The sequence below is a fragment of the Monodelphis domestica genome, chromosome 3 (genome assembly GCF_027887165.1).
Source record: "Monodelphis domestica isolate mMonDom1 chromosome 3, mMonDom1.pri, whole genome shotgun sequence".
NCBI lineage: Eukaryota > Metazoa > Chordata > Mammalia > Didelphimorphia > Didelphidae > Monodelphis > Monodelphis domestica.
Window position 1 is genome coordinate 30,186,974 of NC_077229.1, and position 23,527 is coordinate 30,210,500.

At 40.7% G+C, this 23,527-nt stretch overlaps 1 protein-coding gene and 1 long non-coding RNA gene across 3 annotated transcripts in view; one reads left to right on the top strand and one right to left on the bottom strand.

Moving 5' to 3' along the window:
• Positions 1 to 23,527, top strand: part of SPPL3 (signal peptide peptidase like 3) — a 138,466-nt gene that overhangs the window by 11,133 nt on the left and 103,806 nt on the right. The gene's annotated exons all lie outside the window — the stretch shown is intronic.
• Positions 665 to 23,527, bottom strand: part of LOC130458205 (uncharacterized) — a 43,829-nt gene continuing 20,966 nt past the window's right edge. Inside the window, exon 3 of the long non-coding RNA XR_008917296.1 lies at positions 665 to 3,138. This is a non-coding gene — a long non-coding RNA (uncharacterized LOC130458205). The remainder of the gene's footprint in view (positions 3,139 to 23,527) is intronic.

A 23,527-nucleotide genomic window follows, 5' to 3' on the forward strand; every position in this document is an offset into this window, starting at 1 on the left:
CCTCCCTCCCCTCCCCCATCCTTCCCATAGCCAACACACAATTCCACTGGGTATTACATGTGTCCTTGATCAGAACCTGTTTCCATGTTAAGGTAAGGATTAAAAAAAAAGGACTTGAGAAGATAACATCATGGATATATATATATATATATTTTTTTTTTTTAAGTGAGTCACTGTAGAGATTTGGACTTATTAAGGTGAGATATATTTACAGTTACAATATCCTCAAGAACAGGCAATGCCATTCCTCAGAAAGTTTACAAGTAAGTAGCTTTTTGTTGAGAATACATGACTACACGATTTGTGCTAGGAGTCCAGTACTGAAGTGGGTAGCACAGACAAATAAAAGCTGCCTGATGGAAGACAGTGGACCTGGTTTGCCCTCTGGCTTCTTTCTTCCAAGCTGAGTGATATTAAGCAAGGGACCTAGGCTTTCTCTGCTTCACATTTGTAAAACAAAGCGGTGGAACTAGATGATCTCTAAGGCCCATTCCAACTCTAAACTTTGTAATACTATGATTTAACTGTTTAAGGTGATCTTAAGATTTCCAAGTAAAGTCTGTAATGGAGTCTCCCTCATTTCCCTGTAGTGTATATAAACAGGGTTATTATAGCTGACTTAGTGCCCTTTATGAAGGGGAGAATCTTTAATGTTATTGGCAATGCTTCTGCAGGCTAGATTTACATACTTAAGAATCCAGCAGTTTAGTTTAAAAGTGTATTTGCCTGTAGTTAATTTACTGTGCTGTGGTGGTATTTCTAGAGATGGATGACTTAAGCTAAATTTAACCAAAGCTGTGCACCATAAATTTGTATTGAAATCACTTCCCTTGGTGTCTATTGTAAATACTTTGTGAAAAATACTTGTGTTTGCAGCTTATTGGTATGTGATTTGTCAGGTAATACCATTAATTAAACTGTAAGCCTAATGTTCATGTAATTCCCAAAATTGATTTCCACATCAGTAACATACTTCTGTTAGAGATAGTATAAAATATTTTAAAATTGTTACAAAGTTGTATGATTTCTTTTTACTTAAAGATTAATGCATTTCATTTCACTTCAATAATTTTTATTCATTTCACACTATTCCTGCAGAAATCCAGGATTATTCTGAAAGGATATCATCTATCCAACTACTGATCTAACTGATTATGGGGTCTGTATCTTGAAGAGATTACTGCCCAGTGTACTAACAGTTCAACATTTTAAAGTGCCTGCTTACTATGCAAAAGCATCTTTTCATTTTAAAAATCCTTGTTTAAAGTTAAGAGAATCCTTATTCAGGGTTAAAAAAATCTTGATTTTTCTTTCCAAGAAATCCTTTATCTTTATGTAAGCAAAGAACATTTTCCTGCTCGGTTTGTAGAGTAGATTTTTTTACCAAGTTTTTTGGAAATAAAAGCCCTTTTCTGGGATTTTAAAGTGATGGAACAGGATCTGGATGTGAGACAGGGAAAAGAGAAGGGAGGTATTGAAATTGTGAACTGTGATTTCCACATATTGAATTTCTTTAGTGCCTGAATAGATTATCAGTTAAATAGTTAATAGACTATCAGTTAAACTGAAGAACAAAATTTTACTTTACTATGAAAAATGAAATTAGAATTGTTTTTTTAGACCTGTAATTTCTGATACAAAACATGTTGAAATATGGTTCTTCAGCAGGACCAGAAGTCCATTTGCCTGTTCACAAACCACTATTGAATTGTTCTCTTTTCATAGAGCTACTAACTCCACAGAGAAAAGTCTAGTGTTGATCGGTCATGGAACTAGTAATTAATTATTGCCTCTCTGGTCTGTTAAACCATCATTTGTGATTCATTGGAATTATACCTTAAAATAAACCAACCCTGTTCATGTGCCCTGGTGAGATCAGATTGAGACACTTTGGAAGAATGAAGCCCACATATTTTAGACTACTACTCTAAGACTGAGTTTCTTGAGAGCAGGAATTGTCTTTTGCCTTTCCTTGTATCCCCAGCCCTTAGCATAGTGCCTGGCACATAGTAGGTATTTAAATGCATGGTGATTGACTCATAGTTATATATAGCCTGCATAATCTAAAATTGGCAGAAAGTGGGTTTCTTGAAGCTCACAGGTTATTTTGCTGGACCTGGTCATGAAAATCTGCTTGTGGACATAGGGAAGTGTGGAGTAAAATGCTCAGAAGTAAAGAGAGGTCTAAGTTTTCCATGTTTGTGAATGATATTGGACTTAAGTGGTAACCAGAAAAGAATCCATTTTGTCACATATATCACTAGCAGCGAATTTTCAATGGAAACTTTAAGATAGTGTGGAATGTAAAAACAAAAAAAAAATCTGTTTTAAATGTCATTGACCTTGAGAAAGAATTTCAGTAACTCCTCAAACAAATTTGTGAACTCAGTTTGGATGTTCCTTCCAGCAGTGCAGATTTTAAGCCTTCTTACTTATGTAGTTCTTGTCCACCTCCCATAAGTTTACCACAGGAGTCCACCCAATATACTGGGGAACTTTCTTCCTTTCTCCCAACTTTGTAAGGATACCAGTAGAACACCCAGCTGTTCACTTGTCCTTTCTTGCCCTGGCCATTTGACTAACCTGTATTCTATTCCTTTTAGCCATTTTCTGAGCACAACTCTTACTTCTACTCAGAGTTCCTCATTGGTTATTGCAGTCTTCTCACATCTACTTGTGCCTCTCTGGTCTTCAGAAACTAATTGTGATCCAGGGGCAACTGGGTATCTCAGTGGATTGAGAGCCAAGCCTAGAGATGGGAGATCTTAGGTTCAAATCTGGCCTCAGACACTTCCCAGTTCTGTGTCCCTGGGCAAGTCACTTAATCCCCACTGCCTAAACCTTACCACTCTTTTGCCTTGGAACCAATACACAGTATTGATTCCAAGATGGAAGGTAAGGGTTTTATTTAAAAAAAAAAAAAAAGAAACTATTGTGATCCATGTTGCTATATGACAGATCTCTGGGTGATTGTACTGATTTCATCAAGTCCAGAAGCATTGCAGAAGCTCAAGGAAGAGATTTATACCCACACAAGAGTTTGGCCTGACCGGCCACATTGGAAAGACCTGGAGGATGAAGAACAACTGTGGTCCAGATTTGAGCATTCAGTTGGGTGGGCAGCATCAGTATACCTGTCTGAGAGAACACAAATAGAAAATGAGTTGGACCCCAAATTAAACTGGATGACCCTAGCTTCTTCTGAAAACAAAGGCTCCTATTTAATAACTTATATAAAGTGTTGTATAAACATATTTATACATATTCATATGAATAGTATATAAATGAATGTTAAGTTATCATTTGTTGTGACCAGGAAACAATCCCCTAAAATTTAATTTATTTATTTATTAATTTTTCCATGGTTATGTGATTCATATTGTGGACTTTAGATTACGCCATCCTACTTAGTCTAATGTCTACACCCATACTTAAGGATTAAATATCTAGGAAGATGGCCTGTGATAGACATGTGCTAGCAAATGACAAATCAGAAACAGCTGACAGACCCCTGGACTGTCCTAAGTCAAGCTTAAGCTATCATTGGTACAGGTGAGATTCAGGAAAATGATGTAAAACCATCTATATATTTCATGTCACTTCCTCTCTCTGGCCTCTTTGGTGGTGGAAAGGTGACTGGCAGCAGCTTTCTGAGCATTTTGGTATCTTGGTGTGGCGGCAGCTATTGTCCGGTTTAGTTTGATTCCATACTGGAGGAAGCCTAGTAACCTAGTTCAGGTGAGGCATCTTCTCTGAGCTCACTTGGAGTTTAGGCTGATTTTTCTCCTTTACCTTCCAAACACCATCCACTTAGAAGCCTCTAGTCTTCTTCAGAAACCTTGTGGTAGAGGACTTTGAACTCCCCCTGGCACAGGCCAGGCGGGTGAAATCCTGAATACTCTTTCCCTCTCCTTGATTTCTTCCCTCCATATTGATTAAACCACCATAGATTTCCAAACTGACTTGGGTAATTTATTTGGGATATCCCCTGGAAACCAAAAATCAAACTTAGATTAGGTCACAACCCTAAATTATCCTAACAGTCTGGCTAATCCACTAAGGGTATGACAAGGACTCTCAAATTTCTGTGAAATCTCTTTCCTTTCTCCCTATTACTTCCTCAAGTCAGTCAGTCTTTTAAACAGCTAACTCGGCTTCAAAACACAGCTGCTAGAGCAGGTGAGTATAAAACATCTTTTTCTCTCTTTTCTCCTTAATTTGAATTGAACACAGCCAATTTTTTTTTTTTAAACCTAAAATCAGCAGGACTGGGAAAGCTATTTACCTACAATCTCCTTTCCCTCAGGGAACAAACAACCCAATTAGGCAACCCTCACTGACAATACTGCCTAGTAGTAGTGGTAGTCTCTCGGTGATTGAGAATGACTATTGTCTTTGTGCAGTTTCATCTACGGTGTACCCTCATGTGGCTTTGGAGTCCAAAGGCTGAGGTGCAAAGTTTGTGGCACATGGGGCATGGGACGCCAGTTGTTACGGGAGGTGCAGTTGTGGCCTGGTGTCGGCATCACACACAGCGGCAAGACCTCGACGTCGCTCATCTTCAAAGGTGGTGGCAGCATGGTGAATGTGGGTTCGCCAGCTGCTTCTGTCAGAGGCAGCGAGTTCTAGTTGCTTTGGTGTCATGCCAGCCCACTTCAAGTTGAACTTTAGCTGATCCTTGAATCTTTCCTTTGGTCGGCTTTGTTTCCTGAGTCCAGCTGACTCACCATAGAATAGTTCACCATAGAATACCTGTCTTGGTATTCGCTGTGGGTCCATGCGGATGACGTGTCCAGACCATCGTAGCTGGGTTTTGAGGACCAGGACTTCGATGCTGGTGGAGTTGGCTCTGTCGAGGACTTCCTGGTTGGTGATTTGGTCCTGCCATCGGATCCTCATGCTTGACCGGAGGGAGCGTTGGTGGAATTGCTCCAGCTGTTTCATGTGCTTCCGGTACAGTGTCCATGTCTCACAACCGTACAGGAGCGCGCTGAGGACCACTGCGTTATATATACACTTTGAGCTTTGTCGCAGTGCTTACACCTCTGTGTTGGAGGACTTTGGCGCGCAGCCGCCCGAGTGCCTGGCTGGCCTTTTGGATCCTGACATTAATCTCGTGGTCTAGGGACCCGTCGTTGGCGATGGTGCTGCCCAGGTACTTGAAAGTGTTGACATTAGAAAGCTGCATGCCATTGATTGTAATGCACGGCTGGTAAGTTGGCCTCCCTGGTGCAGGTTGGAACAGTACCTCTGTTTTGCTGAGGCTGATAGAATAAACAGTTTTGTTGTGGTGGAGAACCTGTCCACAATGATTTGGAGATGATTTTCTTGGTGGGCCATGAGAGCACCGTCATCTGCAAAGAGAGCTTCCAGGATGAGTCTCTCTGTTGTCTTTGTTTTTGCAGTCAGGCAGCGAAGGTCAAATAGTGAGCCATCCAGTCGGTATTTGACGTAGACGCCCAGGTCTAGATCCATCACAGCATGTCGTAATACTTGGGTGAAAAATAGGTTGAATAGTACCGGAGCGAGGACACAACCTTGTTTCATGCCATTGGAGATGTTGAAGCGATGGGAAGTCTCTCCACCAGATAGGACTTCCCCTGTCATGTCAACATGAAAGAGTTGGATCCGTTTGACAAATTTTGCTGGGCAACCGAGCTTGCTAAGGATCACCCACAATGCGTCCCTGTTCACTGTGTCGAACGCCTTTGTCAGGTCTATGAAGACAATGTAGAGACTCAGGTTCTGCTCAAGGCATTTTTCCTGCATTTGCCTCACCATGAAGACCATGTCGATGGTGCTGCGATCTGGTCGGAAGCCACATTGTGATTCAGGCAGGTTCTGCTCTGAAACAGATGACAGGAGTCTGTTGAGTATAACATGGGCGAGGATCTTTCCGGCAGTGGAGAGTAGTGATATGCCTCTGTAGTTGTCACAGGCTGCTCGTGAGCCTTTGTTCTTGTATAGAGCTACGATGGAGGCATCTGAGTTCTGGGGGCATGTCTTCCTCTTCCAATATGCTGGTCAGTACTATGTGGAATGCCTGGAGCGCCTTTCCATTTAAGGCCTTGTACACCTTGGTTGGGATCCCGTCTTTACCAGGTGCCTTGCCTGCACTCATTTGTTTAATGGCTTTTTGGACTTCCTCTATTGAAGGAGGGCGTCAAGTTGTTCAATGGGGCGGTTTTGGGGGATCTGGTCAAGGGCACTTTGGTTGACTGAAGAGGGTCGGTTGAGAAGCTGACTGAAAAGTGTTCTTTCCACCTGTTGCTGATGCCTTTTTTATCTTTTATGAGAGTGTCACCGTCAGAGGATAGCAAGGGAGTGGTGGTGGGTTTTAATGGCCCATAGACAGTCTTGAGGGCACTGAAAAATTGTTTGTAGTTTTTCATATCAGCAAACCACTGGATTTCTTCTGCCTTTTTTTCCCCACCATCGGTCTTGCATCTTCCTGATCTCATGCTGCGCCATGGCTTGGAGAGACTTGAATCTGTCCTTTTTAGGAGCAGAGTTTGGGTTATTTTGCCACTCCATAAAGGCTTTGTTCTTTTTGCTCAACAGGTCTTCAATAGCAGTGTTGTTCTCCTCGAACCAGTCCTGGTGGTTGCGTTGTTTTGGGCCTAGGACTGCCTTTGATGTTTCCTTCACTGCGTCTCTGAACTGGTTCCATTTCTCGGTTGAGCTTCCAGTGAGTGGTCCCTTGGCAGACAGCTTGTTGTCCAGGCAGGACTGGAATATTTGTAAATAAGATGGATCTCTAAGACGATTCACGTTGTAAAATGCGCGGACTGTCTGGGCGCGTTTTGGATGGCGAGGCGCAATGTGCATTTGAAGAGTCGCTCTAACTAATAGGTGGTCTGTCCAGCATTCAGCTCCTCTCATGGCTCTGGTGATCTTTACATCCTGGATGTCTCGCCGGCGTACGATGATGATGTCAATGAGATGCCACTGTTTTGATCTTGGGTGCATCCACGTTGTTTTATATTTGTTCGCCATTCTGAACATAGTGTTTGTGATGGTGAGTTCGAACTCTGAGCATTTGCTGAGTAGCAGTAGGCCGTTGTTGTTCATTTTGCCCACGCCGTGTTTGCCGAGTACTCCTTTCCATCTTTCATGGTCCTGGCCAATGCGGGCGTTGAAGTCTCCCAGTAGTATCAGCTTGTCATTGGTGGGCACTGAGTGCAGGGCGGCACTCAGGTCAGAGTAGAACTGCTCGATGGTCTCCTCTGTGCTGGTCAGTGTTGGGACATATGCACTGATGATTGTGGCGTACCGGTCTTTGCTGAGAGGCAAAAGGATCTTCATGAGCCTCTCGCTGATGCCCACAGGCAAGTCTGGCAGCTGTTTGAGCAAACTGGTCTTGATGGCCAGGCCAACACCGTGGATTTTGTCTTCATTTGTGGCTCTACCTTTCCAGAAGAAGGTGTATCCAGTGGTGGGTTCGCTGAGTGATCCCTCTTCTGGTAAGCGTGTTTCGCTTAAGGCTGCGATGTCGATGTTATATTGCGCCAGTTCTTTACCGATTAGAGATGTTCTTCTTTCAGGTCTTGGGGTATTCTCTCTATCAAGTAATGTCCTGATGTTCCATGCTCCTATTAGGAGTTTCTTTGTATTTTTTCTTTGATTTCGACCGCTTAAAGGGGATGACCCACCAGCCGTGGTGTGCTGACCAGGTGTTTGTAGGGCAGGCAATGTTTGGGACACCTTTTCTAGTCCCCTCCCTTGATTAGGGTGAGCAGTGCTGACCTAGAGAGGGCTGCTCAGCCGCCCAGGATGCTGCCGAACATCCCTGCTGCCCACAGGGCCGAGCGACCACTGGTCCGTGGACCGCCTACATGCAGGATCGTGACTACAACTGCCAGTGGTCATCTCCACCTGTTGCATCGTCACTCCCCCATCGCCGCAGGTCTTGAAGAGGGTGGACGGGGTTAGGATAGATGAGTGTGCACAAAGATACTTGTGCGTGAAAGAGATTTAAGTGGAAAAACTGATGCCCAGAGACAGTCCCCCTCTCTCCGCGTTGGAAGCCTGGGTCCAGTGGCACAAAAAATTGTTACGTCTGGAGACTTCCTCAGCTGCATTGGATGGCCATGTTGTCCTTTGTGCTCCAACACGCCCTAAGGACTCCATAGTGCTTTGCTGCATCGCCATCTCAGCCGTTGCACCTTCTTATTGGTTTCTTCCGTCTCTTCAGCCGAAGCAGTCTTCACATGCTGGATGAGCAAAGCCTTGGTTCACCATGGGTCGACGACCTGATGGCTACCCTCACAAGGTTTGGCCGGCCTGTCAAAGCCTTTGCCTGTGGTGTGGCCGCTGCCGCAAGCTAGCAACTACTGGGAGCCACAAGTGTCAAGCTGGGTGTCAGGTGGGGGTCAGAGGCTGGAGAGCTGCCCTACGAGGGCACGACAAGCCCTCCGTACCAGAGATACTACCCCTCCCTGAGCACCCCGTACCCCCCAATACTGCCTAGATTACTCTTTTTTTTTTTTAAATATATTTTATTTGATCATTTCCAAGCATTATTCGTTAAAGACATAGATCATTTTCTTTTCCTCCCCCCCACCCCCCATAGCCGACGCGTAAGTCCACTGGGCATTAGATGTTTTCTTGATTTGAACCCATTGCTTTGTTGATAGTATTTGCATTAGAGTGTTCATTTAAAGTCTATCCTCTGTCATGTCCCCTCAACCTCTGTATTCAGGCAGTTGCTTTTTCTCGGTGTTTCCACTCCCATAGTTTATCCTTTGCTTATGAATGGTGTTTTTTTCTCCTGGATCCCTGAAAGTTGTTCAGGGACATTACACCGCCCCTAATGGAGAAGTCCATTACATTCGATTATACCACAGTGTATTAGTCTCTGTGTACAATGTTCTCCTGGCTCTGCTCCTCTCGCTCTGCATCACTTCCTGGAGGTTGTTCCAGTCTCCATGGAACTTCTCCACTTTATTATTCCTTTGAGCACAATAGTGCAATACTGCCTAGATTACTCTTAATTAGCATTGAGAGAAACCTGGAGAAAATTTTGGCCTTGGCCTGCTCACCATGTGTTTTGTGAGGCCCGCTAGAGAAATAACTGCCAAAAATAAATAAATAAATAAAAGTATATACATATATAATTTTTATATTTTATATATTTTATAACTTTATATAAAATATTTTATCAAAATATTAAAATATTAATATTAAAATATTAATATTAAAATAATTTATAATAATATAATATATAATGTATAATATAATAATAAAAATATTAATATTAAAATAATTTTTTATTTTATATTTTATATATTTTATAATTATATATATATAAATGAATACTACCTTCTCTGACATTTATATGGCGGTTGAAGAATTAGGGGCATTAATGATTTCAGGATACCTCCAATTTCTTATGTTATTAGGTAATTTCATTTTTGTACTCCTAAATAATATAAGAAATGCTAACATAAAAAAATTTGAGGCTGAAATGCAGAAAAACATGCAAAAATCCAAAGCTAAAATGCAAGGAACCATGCAAAAATCGAAAGGTAAAATACAGGAAATTATGCAAAAATCTGAAGCTAAAGTACAGAAAAACATTTTAAAAATCTGAAGCTAAAACACAGGAAAACATAAAAAAATTTTGAGGCTAAAATACAGGAGAACATGCAAACCCAATTGGATAATTTAAAGTGTTTCTTACAGGATCAATTGGCAAATATCCACCCCACCAAAAGCAGATCTAAACCTGAAAAACCTGTTTCTGAATCTCTAAATGAGGAAATTCCCTTCCCCAAAATGCGGGAGGGGGAGGAATGGAAAACACCTTCCCCATAGCTCAACTAACATGAGAGAACTAACATGTTCTCTCATGGTTTGCAAATCTTGGCTGAACTTAATCCCCAAGACCCTTCTCCTGAAATCCAAACTTCTGAAATCCCAATTCTCCTGTTCCTTCTCCTACCCAAAAACCAATCCCAGCCCCAAGGAAATGTCCTCCTACCCAAAAACCAATTCCAGCCCCAAGGAAATCTCATCCTTCTAAAGAAACTCATTCTAGTCAAATTGACCTACAGGTACCAAATTTAATTACAGGCCTTCTTCCTCTAAGAGAAGTACCTGAAATAGGACATAACAGGGATGTGACTCTAAGGCACAATATACCCTTTACTCCCCAAGAAATAAATGAATTCACACGAAATGTTCCCATATATGAACAAGATCCCTTTATGGTAACAAAAAGATGACAGACATATTTTTTCAGTATAATCCATTTTACAAAAACGTTGAGAACTTGCTACAGGCTTTTTTAACTGAACGTGAGAAAAATAAAATAATTTCTCATGTCAATAAAACCCAGGGGCACAATGCAGCACACTGGCCATCTCAGGATCCCAAGTGGGACTATAACAACTCTGAGGATTATTTACAACTATACCGTTGTAGGGGGGGCATCTTAATGGCAATGAGAGAGTGTGCAGACAGTACAGATAAGTGGACAGAATTTGCAAGAATTAAGCAAAAAGCACCCTCCAGATTCATGGACAGAATAATTGAGTTTGGGGGTAGATACCTGGATTTTGACCTTTCTAAAGAAAATTGCATTAGACAAATTAGAAGGCACTTTGTCAATAACTCTTGTGAAATGATTAGGGATTATTTTAGAACACATTGCCCAAGATGGCCAGAGATGGACCCTGAAGAATTGCGGAAAACAGCTCTATGTGTTTCAAAGGGAAACAAAGAAAAGGAGGAAGAGAATAATGATCTCATGGAGAAAATGGAGAAACAATTGACATATTTAACAGATAAGATGGCTAAACTGGAAAGAGGGCTTGATACTCAACCAATGGCACTTGCCCCTCTCCAGGAATCTAATTATCGATCCATTACCTGCCAATTCTGTGAGAAGGGCCACAGAATGATAGTGTAGAACTTTATTGAAGACAATCAGAAGGAATATGCAGTTTAATAACAACTACAGAAATGATAATTATAGAAATAACTAATAATGATAATGGAAACCACAACTTTAGGAATGATAACTATAGGAATAGATATTGGGAAAATGATAACTCAAACCTAATGACTCCACAACAATATAACTTAAGTGGTGCTCGTCCAAAAAATATTCGGGGTACTAATGCCCCTGGGGGGGGAATGCCCAAAGAACTTCCCAAATACTATGAAGGGGGGAGCTGGGGCCTAAATTATCCATACAATATTCTTTCCCTCCCCCCTTCCATAGCCAACGAGCAATTCAACTGTGTTTTACATGTATCATTGATCAAGACCTATTTTTTCCATATTATTCCTATTTGCACTAGAGTGATCATTTAGAGTCTACAGCCCCAATCATATCCCCATAGAACCAGGAAATGTTTTTTCTTCTGTGTTTCTACTCCCACAGTTATTTCTCTGGATGTGGATAGTGTTCTTTCTCATAGGTTCCTCCGTGTTGTCCTAGATCTTTGCATTGCTGCTAGTAGAGAAGTCCATTACATTAGATTGTGCCACAGTATATCCATCTCTGTGTACAATGTTTTCCTGGTTCTGCTCCTCTCACTCTGCATCAATTCCTGGAGGTCGTTCCAGTTCACATGGAATTCCTCCACTTTATTATTCCTTTTTGCACAATAGTATTCCATCACCCACAGATACCACAATTTGTTCAGCCATTCCCCAATTGAAGGGCATCCCCTCATTTTCCAAATTTTTGCCACCACAAAGAGCACAGCTATAAATATTTTTGTACAAATATTTTTCCTTATTATCTCTTTGGGGTACAGATCCAGCAGTGATATGTCTGGGCCAAAGGGCAGGCAGTCATTTAAAGCCCTTTGGGCATAGTTAAAGAAACAATTTTTTAATCATGTTAGAAATTTAAATAATAAATACAGTTCATAAGTTGGTTCAATTGGAAGTCCACAATTAGGTTTTAAAATTATTCACGCAATAAGGTAAAACTAGGAAATTTTAGGGGGCAACTGGGTGGCTTAGTGGATTGAGAATCAGGCCTAGAGATAGGAAGTCCTAGGTTCAAATCTGGCCTCAGACCCTTCCCAGCTGTGTGACCCTGGGCAAGTCACTTAACCCCCATTGCCTAGCCCTTATCACCCTTCTGCCTTGGAACCAATACACAGTATTGACTCCAAGATAGAAGGTAAGGGTTAAAAAAAATATATGTTATTTGTAGCTGCTATTTTGAATTCTCTTCTCAACTACTCACACATTGACAGCAAAGTCACACAATGGGAACATTGCTTTGGATTAAAGGTAACTAGTATTGTATTGTCAGTTCTTGCTTTACATAAGGGGACCGGTCTCTGATGTTTTGCTTAAAATTTTGGGAAAGGAAGAGGGCCATGAGACCATGGAAGGAGGGAGTCCAGCACATTATTGAAGAGCATATGAAAGTCAGAGGGTGAACAACCAGAGACAGCCTAGGGTACGCTCATGGGGGGGGGGGGAGGAAGAAGAGCAGGGCAACTGTCTCCTCTCTGTTGGAGGTCTCAAGCCAAGTTCCAAATCCATTTCTGCTTTTACTTGGAGAAGGGTTTGTTTTAGTATTTTTGTTTGTTTTCTTTTTCTTTTTTTTTTTGTGGGGGTGGGGAGGCCACAGAACTTGCAGAGGAGCAGGGTAGGATCTGAGGGGCCTGAAGAGACAGCACAGTACTGTACAATAAAATTGGCATAGTTGTTTTTGGCTGTGGATTTCTTTCAGAATTCTTTATGGAAAGTCAGATTGTTATAAGGTGAATTTACCTAAAGTGAGAACTGCCTGTATTTAGATTTAGATTTGATTTGATTTCATCTTTTTTTTTTTTAATTGCCCAAACTACTTGTCACTTTGGTCATCTCAGCAACTTACCTGGGATTTTCAGACAGTAAAGAGGGAGTCAGGTGAAATCTGGAGGTCCCAAGCTAATTAGTCCTGTAGGGTTGGAACCTAAATCAGCAATTATATAAAAGCTGTCTGATTCAAGCAAAGGGTCTGTCCAGTGCCAGGGTCCCTACTTGTATACTTGGACTTGAAATACCAATGCCTTATCTATCTTCTGAACAATCTCTGCCCAGGTTCCTGATTTCTGTTGCTCAAATGAGCTCTCTTGATTCTAGAACTATTTTCTTTTATCTTTCTTACTTGTCTTTAGCTTTTCTAATAAAGTTCTGGACCCAGTATTGTGTTTTTGCAAACCTTCCTCGCTCCATTGGCCTCTGGGCTCTTATTTAGGCCTGGTTTCTTTCTGTATCCTAAAGTTCTCTCCAGCACCTTTACTTTTCTGAATCCTAGATTGAGACCCCATGCACCTTTAAGGTGTCAGAGGGATTTTATCTTGTGATTTGGTGACAGTAGGTGAATCTTTAAAAAAAAACAAAAACCATGATTTTAAAATGAGTTTATATCTGTTGAACATAAGTCTCTGTTTATTGGCCATGTGGGCCAGAGAGTAGAGGACAGCCCCATGTCCTTTTGGATTAAACCTCTGCTGTCTGCCATGACGTGATGGTCATGTCTTTGGACCTCTAATGAGTGAATTGAAGGATACCGTAGTATTTTTTAAAAAGTCTACATATCAGCATTAATGTTATTTTAATGAATGCTAGTGATTAGTCTGATATGCATCCAGTCACCTGAGTAGTTTGGAATCATTATTTCAGTCAACAAGAATTTATATAGAACCTCTTCTTTGTCGTGGTACTGGGTGCTGAGAAGTACACAAACCATGAGGCATGGGAAAGCTCAAGTAGAGTTGGGAACACAAGACATGTTGACATGTACTGGTCTTGTGTTCCAAAATGAGGAGCAATGATGAGAGTATGTTAACAGTTCCTAGAAAAGGCTTTTGGTATGGGCTACTATGGTCTGGAAGGTCTGAACTGCTCCCAGGAGAATGAGTAGGACTTGGAGAAAAAAACTGGGAATCAGAAATGACCGTGCTCAATTGGGGGGGAGAGGGGGAGCAGAAGAGGCAAAGAGATTGAATGCTTGGCTCGAATAGTCATTTTTTTGTTAGGACACAGTAAGCAGTCAGAATGTTAGCACCAAAAGGGACCTTCAAGATTACCTAATCTCATTTGCTGATGAGAAAACTGAAGCCTAGAGAAATGAATGCATTGGATTCAAGGTCACACAAGGTCATTATTGAAATAACTCTCTGAAGGTCAGAATAATCGGAAAAGGCAGATCCTACAGAGGGAGGATCCAGGAGACATTATTGGTGAGGTGACAGGCATGACTAAGTATGGACCATTCATTTGGCAAAGTCAGCAATGAAGAAAGAGAAAACTGGATTGCAGTTAGGGGTCTCACTAGAGTCAATGAAGGTTTTTCTAAAATGGGAGAGAGGTAAATAGTTGAGTCAGAGGAAGGAGCCCATAGAGAAGGCAAATTTTATTCTACTGTGATTTCAAGCAGAAAATATTCTCACTCGTGGTGAAACCAGTCTGTTTTAGAGTTGTACAGTCCTGTTCCTTTATTTGATGATTAAACAGATAATTAATTCATTGAATGTAAAATGGAGAGGATAATGGTGGATATTACTAGATACGTGCTAGTATTCCTCACTTCTTCCCAGAGTCATATCTGGTATTTTTTTTTACCCAGGGCAAGTGTCACAGAACATGCCCTTGCATGTTGGGCAGGGTGAAGCAGAGACCCTTTGACACTAGGAAGCAGCTGCAAAGGAGGCCTGTTATAGAGTAGGGGAAACAGGATTAGAAAGTAGCTCATCTTCAGTGTAGCTTCTAGGAAGAAGAAAGCTCTGTTTTGGGTATTTTATTTTATGAATTATTATTGTTAACTCTAAGCCCCATTATTTCTATTCTCATGAAGGACTGAGAGTAAGGCCAGAGTCCTTTTAAATTTCATCACCTGGGAACAAAACTCCAATGACTTCCATCTACTTAACAGCTTTTCTGTATTTTGTGAGGCTCATCTTGTCAATGCAGTGGCTAAAGCTCAGGGCCTAGAATCAGCAAGACCCGAGTTCAAATCCATCCTTGGACACTTCCCTAGCTGTGGGGTCCTGGGTAAGTTACTTTACTCTTTGCCTTGGTTTCTTCATCTGCAAAATAGGGATATAATACTAGCACCAACCTTCCAGGATCATTGTGAAGATAAAATGAAGTTGTGTTTTAAAGGCATTTCCCACAGTGCCTGATACCTAATAAATGTTATATTTATTAGCTTTTATTATCATCTCTTTATTTGCATTGAAGGGCCTTGAGTTTTAACACATTGTTCTTGAATGTAAATATCCTAAGCAGTTCTATATTATCGGTACTTGTAACTTATGAAAAGTTCAGAAAGACAGATTATGTCACCCTAATGGTTTTTAGTGGTATCCTTAGCCTTGCTTCAACTTTTCTCCTCTCTCTTTCCGGGTCTCAGTTCCTCTGCCTTACCAGTCACATTGTTTTTATCTTTTGTTGCCGTACAACTAAATCTGGAAGGAGCTTAATTTTTGGGTAGAGGTTACATTGTGATTCTTAACGGTTAGGATCAGTTTCCTACAAAGGCTTTTCAGGCTTCAAACATCAGATTGCCATTGACCCTGATTGCTTCCCAACAATGATACATGGCAGTAGCCAGGATTCTTTGAAAGGTGAGGAAAGCAAAAGATGGTGCTGCATGTGAAGCAGATCTGAGAGAATAAAAATCATGCTGCCTAGCAATGAGGATGCTGCTTTTATTCTAAAACAGTTGCTGAGAGGGTAATTGTAATTTGGAAATAAACTTTATTTACTAGGACATAAGCTGTTGGCATTCAGAGGGCTTCCTACTATTTCATTCTTGGCCTTTTACTCCCTTTATGTTCTGTGAAGATTGGATTTGACTATCTCCTGATTGTAACAATGAAGGTATTTAGCTCTTTATTGTGAAGATTAAATTGTAATCCCTTGTCTATTTTTAGATTTTAATCCCCAAAGTGTAAACCAAAGTAGATCTACCCATTTTAACCATAAAAGGTGTGAACACCCATTCCATACATTGAGTGGGAGGTCTGTGACCCATGTGAAAAAGTCCTGGAGAGGAGCGTCTGCTGTGATTGGTAGACAAAAATTAGGGGAGGTGACATGAGAAAAAGGTCTTTAAGTAGAGGAAACATAGGCACACAAGGATCAGTTGAGAGATATTCAGTCACTCGGAATTGGACTGGAAGAGACGCTCAGACTTGAAGTGAAGACACTTGGCTGTGCAACTGGACCCCAGGAGGAGCTCATGCAGGAGATCTCAGACTGCTTTTCTTTTAGACAGTCACCTTGGTGAGTGTAAAGGCTGACTTCCTTCCTTGCCCTTTCTGGAGGTGTGAACCTCCAAGAAAGGCCCATCGTCTTGAGGCTCCTTTCCTCTGACTGGTGCCTTAGAATTTCTAACTAGTTCAGAGGAACCTGGAGCTTAAATTCCATTTACTTGAGTAATTCATTTTGGGATTTAGTAATTAAAATCCCTGGTGACCACCAATTTAAATATTTAAGTCCAACCATAATAAATATAACAGTTCCCTACAATCAAATAGGATTGGCTTCTTTGCTCTTTTTGACACAAGACACTCTCCTGACTGGGTTTTCATTGGCTATTCCCCTTGCCCAGAATGATCTCTATCTCTGCTTTTTGGCTTCCCTGACTTTCAGTTAAAATCCTTTAATGAAAACCTTTCCCAATTTCCTTTGATTTCATACCTTCTCGTTGTTGATTACCTCCAATTTGTCCCCTATATATTTTTTGTATCTATACAATTGTTTGCATGTTGCAGAGACTCTTGTTCATGTCTTTCTACTTTAGCACTTAACATGATAAATGAACCCGTATCGAACTGAAATGCCTGGCTTCTGGACATTAAAATATTCAGCTTCAGCAGAGAAACTAACTGACAAAAATTAAAAATGTGTTTTGGGATAGCTAGATGGCTTGTGGATAGAGGCAGGCCTAAAAATGGAGGTCCTGGGTTCAAATGTGGCCTCAGATACTTCCTAGCTGTGTGCCTTTGGACAATATCTCCATTAGCCCATACCATTCTTCTGCCTTGGAACCAATACTTAGTATTGATTGTAAGACAAAAGATAAAGAATTTTTCACAGTTTTAATAAAGTAGTTTAATCTGTCACATAAGATTCCTGTTAAACTCCCCCTTCCTTTTCACATCAGTGTTTTAAAATAACATTGTCCACTCACTCCCAAGTTAAACTTGTATTCTGTCTAGAAAGGCAAAACCACGAAAAGCAAGTTTTGTAAAGTCAACCGTTTCCTGTTCCTTTCCTAGAATCCTAGAATAGAGCTGGAAGGGGTATTTGAGATACTTGAGTTTGACCCTAATTATACAAATGAAGAAACTGAAGCCTAGAGAAGTGTAGATACTTGCTAAGGTTCTATGACTACTTAAGGACAGAGCTGGGACTATGACCCAGGTGCTTGGGTCCCTGCCTGAAGTGCTTTTCCCATTTTATCTTGCTGTTTATTTTGCTTCTATTTTGTGATTTCTCCTTAGGCACAGCAATTCTCTTTTGAAAGTTCTTTTTAACTATAGGTAATGTAAATTGTCCCTCTGGAGTTTTCTAAAAGAACAGAACTAAAGGAATCCCAGAGACCAAGGTGCAGAAGTATCTCAGTTGAAGAAGCACTGAAAACCTTCAGATTGTTGAAACTGTGAGCAGTAATGCTTCATGTAGAAAATGGACTGTTTGCCAAGAAGTGATTATTTTTTGTTCTTAACTCTTGTTGAAAGGTTTGGGGAAATCGTTGATTTTTATCATAAATAGGATTTGGGCATTCCTCCCCCCCCCCAATTTTTAAAATACATTTTCATATATTTTAGAACTAGAAGGTGAGGTGGTTGCTGAAATTTATCACAGGCAGTTAGATATTGAGGGAGATTTGTATTTGATGGAATAATTAGTTCTGTTTTTAGTGCTTATCTTGGGGCAGAGTTAACTTGAAATGACTCCTAGAAGGTAGGGTCTGGCTTATGGTTTTCTACCATGCCAAAAATAGTCAGGGCAAAGCCTTTTCAGAAAGAGCTAAGTACAAATAAATATTACTTTCAGTTGTCAGATATTTACATAAAACATTCATTCCAAACTCATTAAGAAACTTTCATTTGCCTACAACTCTCAGATCTAGCCAAACTGAACTAGACATTGTCTTTTAGCTCTTACTTTCTAACTTAATACCAACTCTAAGATATGGGCTAAGGAAATGAGTTGAAATGGTTTGCCCAGGGTCACACAGCTAAGAAGTATCTGAGGCCAGATAAAGCCTAGGTCCTTCTGCCTCCAGGCCTGGTGCTCTAACCACTGAGCAACTTGGATGCCTCTAGTCATCTTTTGACCATGACTTACATAATTTTTTTGTTTTCCATGCTTCATGTCTGAGGATTCACTATCCTAAATGTCTGTTGCATCATGTACATGGGATTCTATATATTTTTTTTTATTTACTTTTTTTTAAAAAACCCTTTCCTTCCATCTTAGAATCAATACTGTATATTGGTTTGAAGACAGAAGAGTGGTAAGGGCTAGGCAATGGGGGTTAAGTGACTTGCCTAGGGTCACAACTAGGAAGTATCTGAGGCCAGATTTGAACTTTGGACCTTCCATCTCTGGGCCTAACTCCATCCACTGAGCCACCCAGCTGCCCCTTGTGTATTTTTAGAAAATTAGTTGATCACCTCTGGTTCTTTAGTTCTCCACTTTTATCATGCATTTTTTTTTCTTGGCAAGTTCTTTTGATCTTGAGATTCAAACTAACTTTTAGGCTCGTATTTGGACATTGAGTTGCTAGGAACCCTGTAGTTCTTATGATCATAATGGCTTTTTAAACACTTTCACAACTCACTGTGCCATTTAGAGTTGCCTTTTCCTTCATACCAGTGTCCATGACTTCAGTACCTTTTGTCAGGGGCTGGATTACAGATTGTTTATCTGTTGTTTAGAGAAGAGTTAGCTAAATTTGAAAACATTCAGCACCAGATTGAATATGAGAGGTAAAATTTTCTTAACAGCAAAATACTATCTATCCTTCCCTCTTTTGAACTTCATTTTACTATCCAGGGCATTATCATACTCCCATTCATCCAGGTCCCCAACCTGGGTATCATCCTTCACTGTACATGACCCTTCTCTCTACTCACATAGCCACCTCCCCAATGCATGCACTCATCACCTCTTATATGAACTATTTCCTAAATGATTTCCTCGTTTCATATCTCTCCCCACTAATCCTCCAAACATCCGTCACAGTAATTCTACCTTTGTTACTCCATTGTTCACTGAGCTCTAGTGGCTCCCTACTACCTCTAGGATCAAATGTAAAGTCTTTTATCATTTAAATCCATCCTCCCTTCCTAATTTTTTTATACTCTTCCTCTCCACACACTCAGTGACCCAGCTATACTGGCCTACTGTTCCTCCAACTCCACCTTTGTCCTGACTGTTTTCTGCGCCGTCATCTTCCTAGTTTCTTTGACTTCCTTCAAGACTCAGTTCAAGGGGCAGGTCAGTGGATTGAGAACCAGGCTTAGAGATGGCAAGGTCCTGGATTCCAATCTAGCCTCATACACTTCCTAGTTGTGTTTTGATCCTGGACAAACCACTTAACTTTAATTGCCTAGCCTTTGCCACTCTTCCGTCTTGGAACCAATACATGAGGGAGACATTGGAACGTACTGGGGATGATGGGGGTGGGGGTGACATGGTCAGACTTGCACTTGAGCTAAATCATTTGAATGACTTTGGAGGGTGGATTGGAGTTTTAGAAAAATTTGAGGTAGAAGTATCAAATGGAAAGCTTTTGAAGTCCAGGTAAAATGTATTGAGGGCTGGAACTAGGATAGTGGCTGTAGGAGTGGTAGAGAGATCATATTCAAGAGGTAGAGAAATCAAAAGATTTAATAACTCTCGGATATGTGTGAGTAAGAAGTCAGGAATAATGCTAAGGTTACAAACCTAGGTGACTAGGAGAATGGTGGTCCCTTTGTAATAAGGAAAATTGAAAGAGGGGACAGATAATGAGTTCTGATTTATACATGTGGAATTCAAGATGGCTACAGATAACAAGTTTGAAATGTCTAATAACAGATAATGTGGGTCTGCAGATCAGGAGAGATACTTGGGCTAGATATAGAGATCATTGAAACTATGGAATTAGATCTCCAAGGTAGAGAGTGCATAGAGAGAACAGGATCTAGGACAGAGTCCAGAATTTACAGACATTTAGGAGAAATGATTTGGGATGATGATCCAGAGAAGAAGACTGAAAATTGGGTTAGATAGGTAGGAGGAGAACCCAGGAAGGCAGGTTTATAAAAACCCAGCAAGGAGTGGTCCAGGAAGTATTCTGTGGCTCTCCTGCTCCTTTGAATTTTTTATTTGCACAGCTACTAGCTTGGCTCAAAATATCCTTGTCACTGCCTCGTCATCACCTTGAGAATTCGTTTACAGATCTTACAGTGAGATAGGGGAGAGTCAATATGCTATGTGCTAGTTGAGATATTTAATAGAATCTAAGGAATAGGGGAAAAAATATGAGACAACTAAGGAAGAAATTTACTCTCTTCAAAGTTGCCTGTTTATTGGTTCCTGTTTAGAAAGTAAGTTGCTTCTGAGGTACTGTTTCACAGTTATCAGCTTGGCTAAGATGACAGAAAAGAAAAATAACAGATATTGGAGGGGATGTGGGAAAATAGACACACTAATGCACTGTTGATGGAGCTGTGACCTAGTCCAACCATTCTGGAAAACAATTTGTAACTATGCCCAAAAGGCTATTCAGCTGCATACACTTCGATACAATAATACTCCTACTTGGTCTATACCTTAAGGAGATCAAAGAAAAAGTCCCATATATACAAAATATTTAGAGAGATGTTTTTGTGGTAGCAAAAAATAGGAAACTGAGGGTATGGCTAACCCAGCACTTGGTTATGACTGAAAGAGTTAGGGTATATGGATGTGATATAATACTATTATACTCTAAGAAGTGATAAAGACCGAAGTTTCAGAAAAACCTGGAAAAACCTTTTTGAACTGATTCAAAGTGAAGTGGGCAGAACCCTGAGTTCAAGGTATGCAGTAATAGCAACACTACAATGATGATCAACTGTGAAAGACTTAGTTCTTCTATCAATACAGTAATCCACAACAGTTCCAAAGGATTTAAAATGTAAAATGAACTATCTGTGCAGATTGAAACAGATCCCCCCGCCAACATGGCTAATACAGGAATATTTTGGCATTACTTCATTTATATAATTGGTATCATTTCTTGCCTTCTTAGTGGGTAGGATGGAGCAAGAAGCAGCTAGATGGCTCAATGGACAGATCCCTGGACTTGGAGATAGAAAGTCCTGAGCTCAAATTTGGCCTTAGGCACCTACGTGTGACCCTGGCAAAGCATTTAACCTCTGGCTTTGCTCTACTGGGGAAGGAAATAGCAAACATCTCCAGTATTTGTCATGAAAATGCTGGACATTATGGTCCATAGTATCATGAAGAATTGGGCATGACTTAGGGACTGAACAACAAAACATACTGTTCTCACAGTTTATCAGCCTCCTCAATTCCTATGACCTGCACTACTGGCTACACACAGAAGTGATCATACCCTTGCTTCACTGCTACATGGCAACCCTTTATTCTTTGATTGATTCCCTCTTGTTTTCCCCACTCTGGCTAGCCCACACCTCTTTTCTCATCAAGTCATCTTTATCACTCTTTTCCCTTCTCTCTTAGGAGAGAACCTGGCATGGTTTACTGACAAAGGTGCCTGTTATGAGCTGCCTTTCAGTTCCACACAATAAAACTCCGTGATATGATCCCCCAATTTCTTCTGCTTCATTCTCTGACTAAAGTGGTCACCCTCCTCTTTGCTAAAGCTAGTTCTTCTGGATCCCATCCTCTTTTTTGCCTTTAATCTTTCTTTATTCCTTGTTTCCTTCCAGCTAGGTAAAATCATACCTCACTCTCCTTCTTGCTTTAAAAAATACTTTCATTCTCTCTTCATTTTTTTTTAAATTGTTGACTGCAACAATTCTTAGGGTTCTGTGACCTTTCTTTCTACTTGGTTCTCTTCCTACTTACCTCCTCCTTTATCTGTGACCTTTCTTTCTACTTGGTTCTCTTCCTACTTACCTACTCCTTTATCTGCTTTACAGGATTCTAATTTTTCCCCCCAATCACTGGGAATAAGTGTGGTCATCCCCAAAGTTCTGCCCTGAGCCCTCTTTTCTCAATTCTCTATACTGATTTCATAAACTTCCATATGTTCTATTATCATCTTTTTTTTTTTTAACTCTTACCTTCTGTCTTAGAATTAATACTAAATATTGCTTCCATGGCAGAAGAGCAGCACACATCTAGAAAGTGTCTGAGGTTATGTTTGAACCCAGGACCTTCTATCTCCTGGCCACTGAACCGCCAGGCTTCTACGAGTGACCGTGTCAAGACATCAGGGCCTGACTGGCTCCCAGCACCCTACCCCCCCCATTCCCCCCATAACAGTGCAGATGGATCCCAGTCTCTGAATCCAGCCCCTCATTTCTTTCCTGAAGTCTATAGTCCTATATTATCAGTTGCCTGCTGGGTACCACCATCTGGACTCTCCTGTAGATACTTCAAATTAAAATGTGCAAAATGGAACTCATTGTTTTACATTCAAAACTTTGCCCTCTTCCAATTTTTTTTTCTATTGAGGATACCACTATTCTTCCAGGCATCCAGGTTTGCAACCTTGGACTCCTTAGTGCCTCTATCTCCCTTACATGCATGTAGTATTCAGTCAGTTGCTAAGTCTTGTGGGTCCTCAGCATCTTTTCTCTTTTGCTCTAGTTTAGGCCCTCATCACTTCTCATGGAGGTAATTGCAGTAGCCTCTGAAATGGTTTTCAACCTCCTTTGCCAATACATCCCCCATGCAGCTACCAAATTAATATTCCTAATACAGAGGCTTAACGTGTCACTACACTACTGAAAAATCTGTAGTGGCTCACTGTTACTTTTAGGATAAAATCTCAGCCCTTGAAGGCAGGGACTTTTCATTTTTGTCTTTGTATGCTAGGGCCTCACAGGTAGTAGTTGCTTAGAAATGTTTGTTGTTGAATTGAATTTGTAAAATACTGGGGAAATTGACAAAAACTTTGTGTGAATATAATATTAATTACAATCATTTATATAATTGTTTGCCAGACAGCACAATAATTATGATTATTGTCATGTGTTAGATTAACTTTTTTTTTTTTAAACCTTCACCTACCATCTTGGAGTCAATATTATGTATTGGCTCCAAGGCAGAAGAGCATCGGTAAAGGCTAGGGAATGGGGGTCAAGTGACTTGCCCAGGGTCACACAGCTGGGAAATGTCTGAGGTCAGATTTGAACCTAGGACATCCCGTCTCTAGGCCTGGTTCTCAATCCACTGAGCTACCCAGCTGCCCCCAGATTAACTTTTTTAAGAGCTTTATTTATTTGTAATTCTAAATATGACCCTTTGATAATATTCTCAGCATTCTGTACATTTCTTATGACACCTTTCTTTTTGCGTGTACAGCATC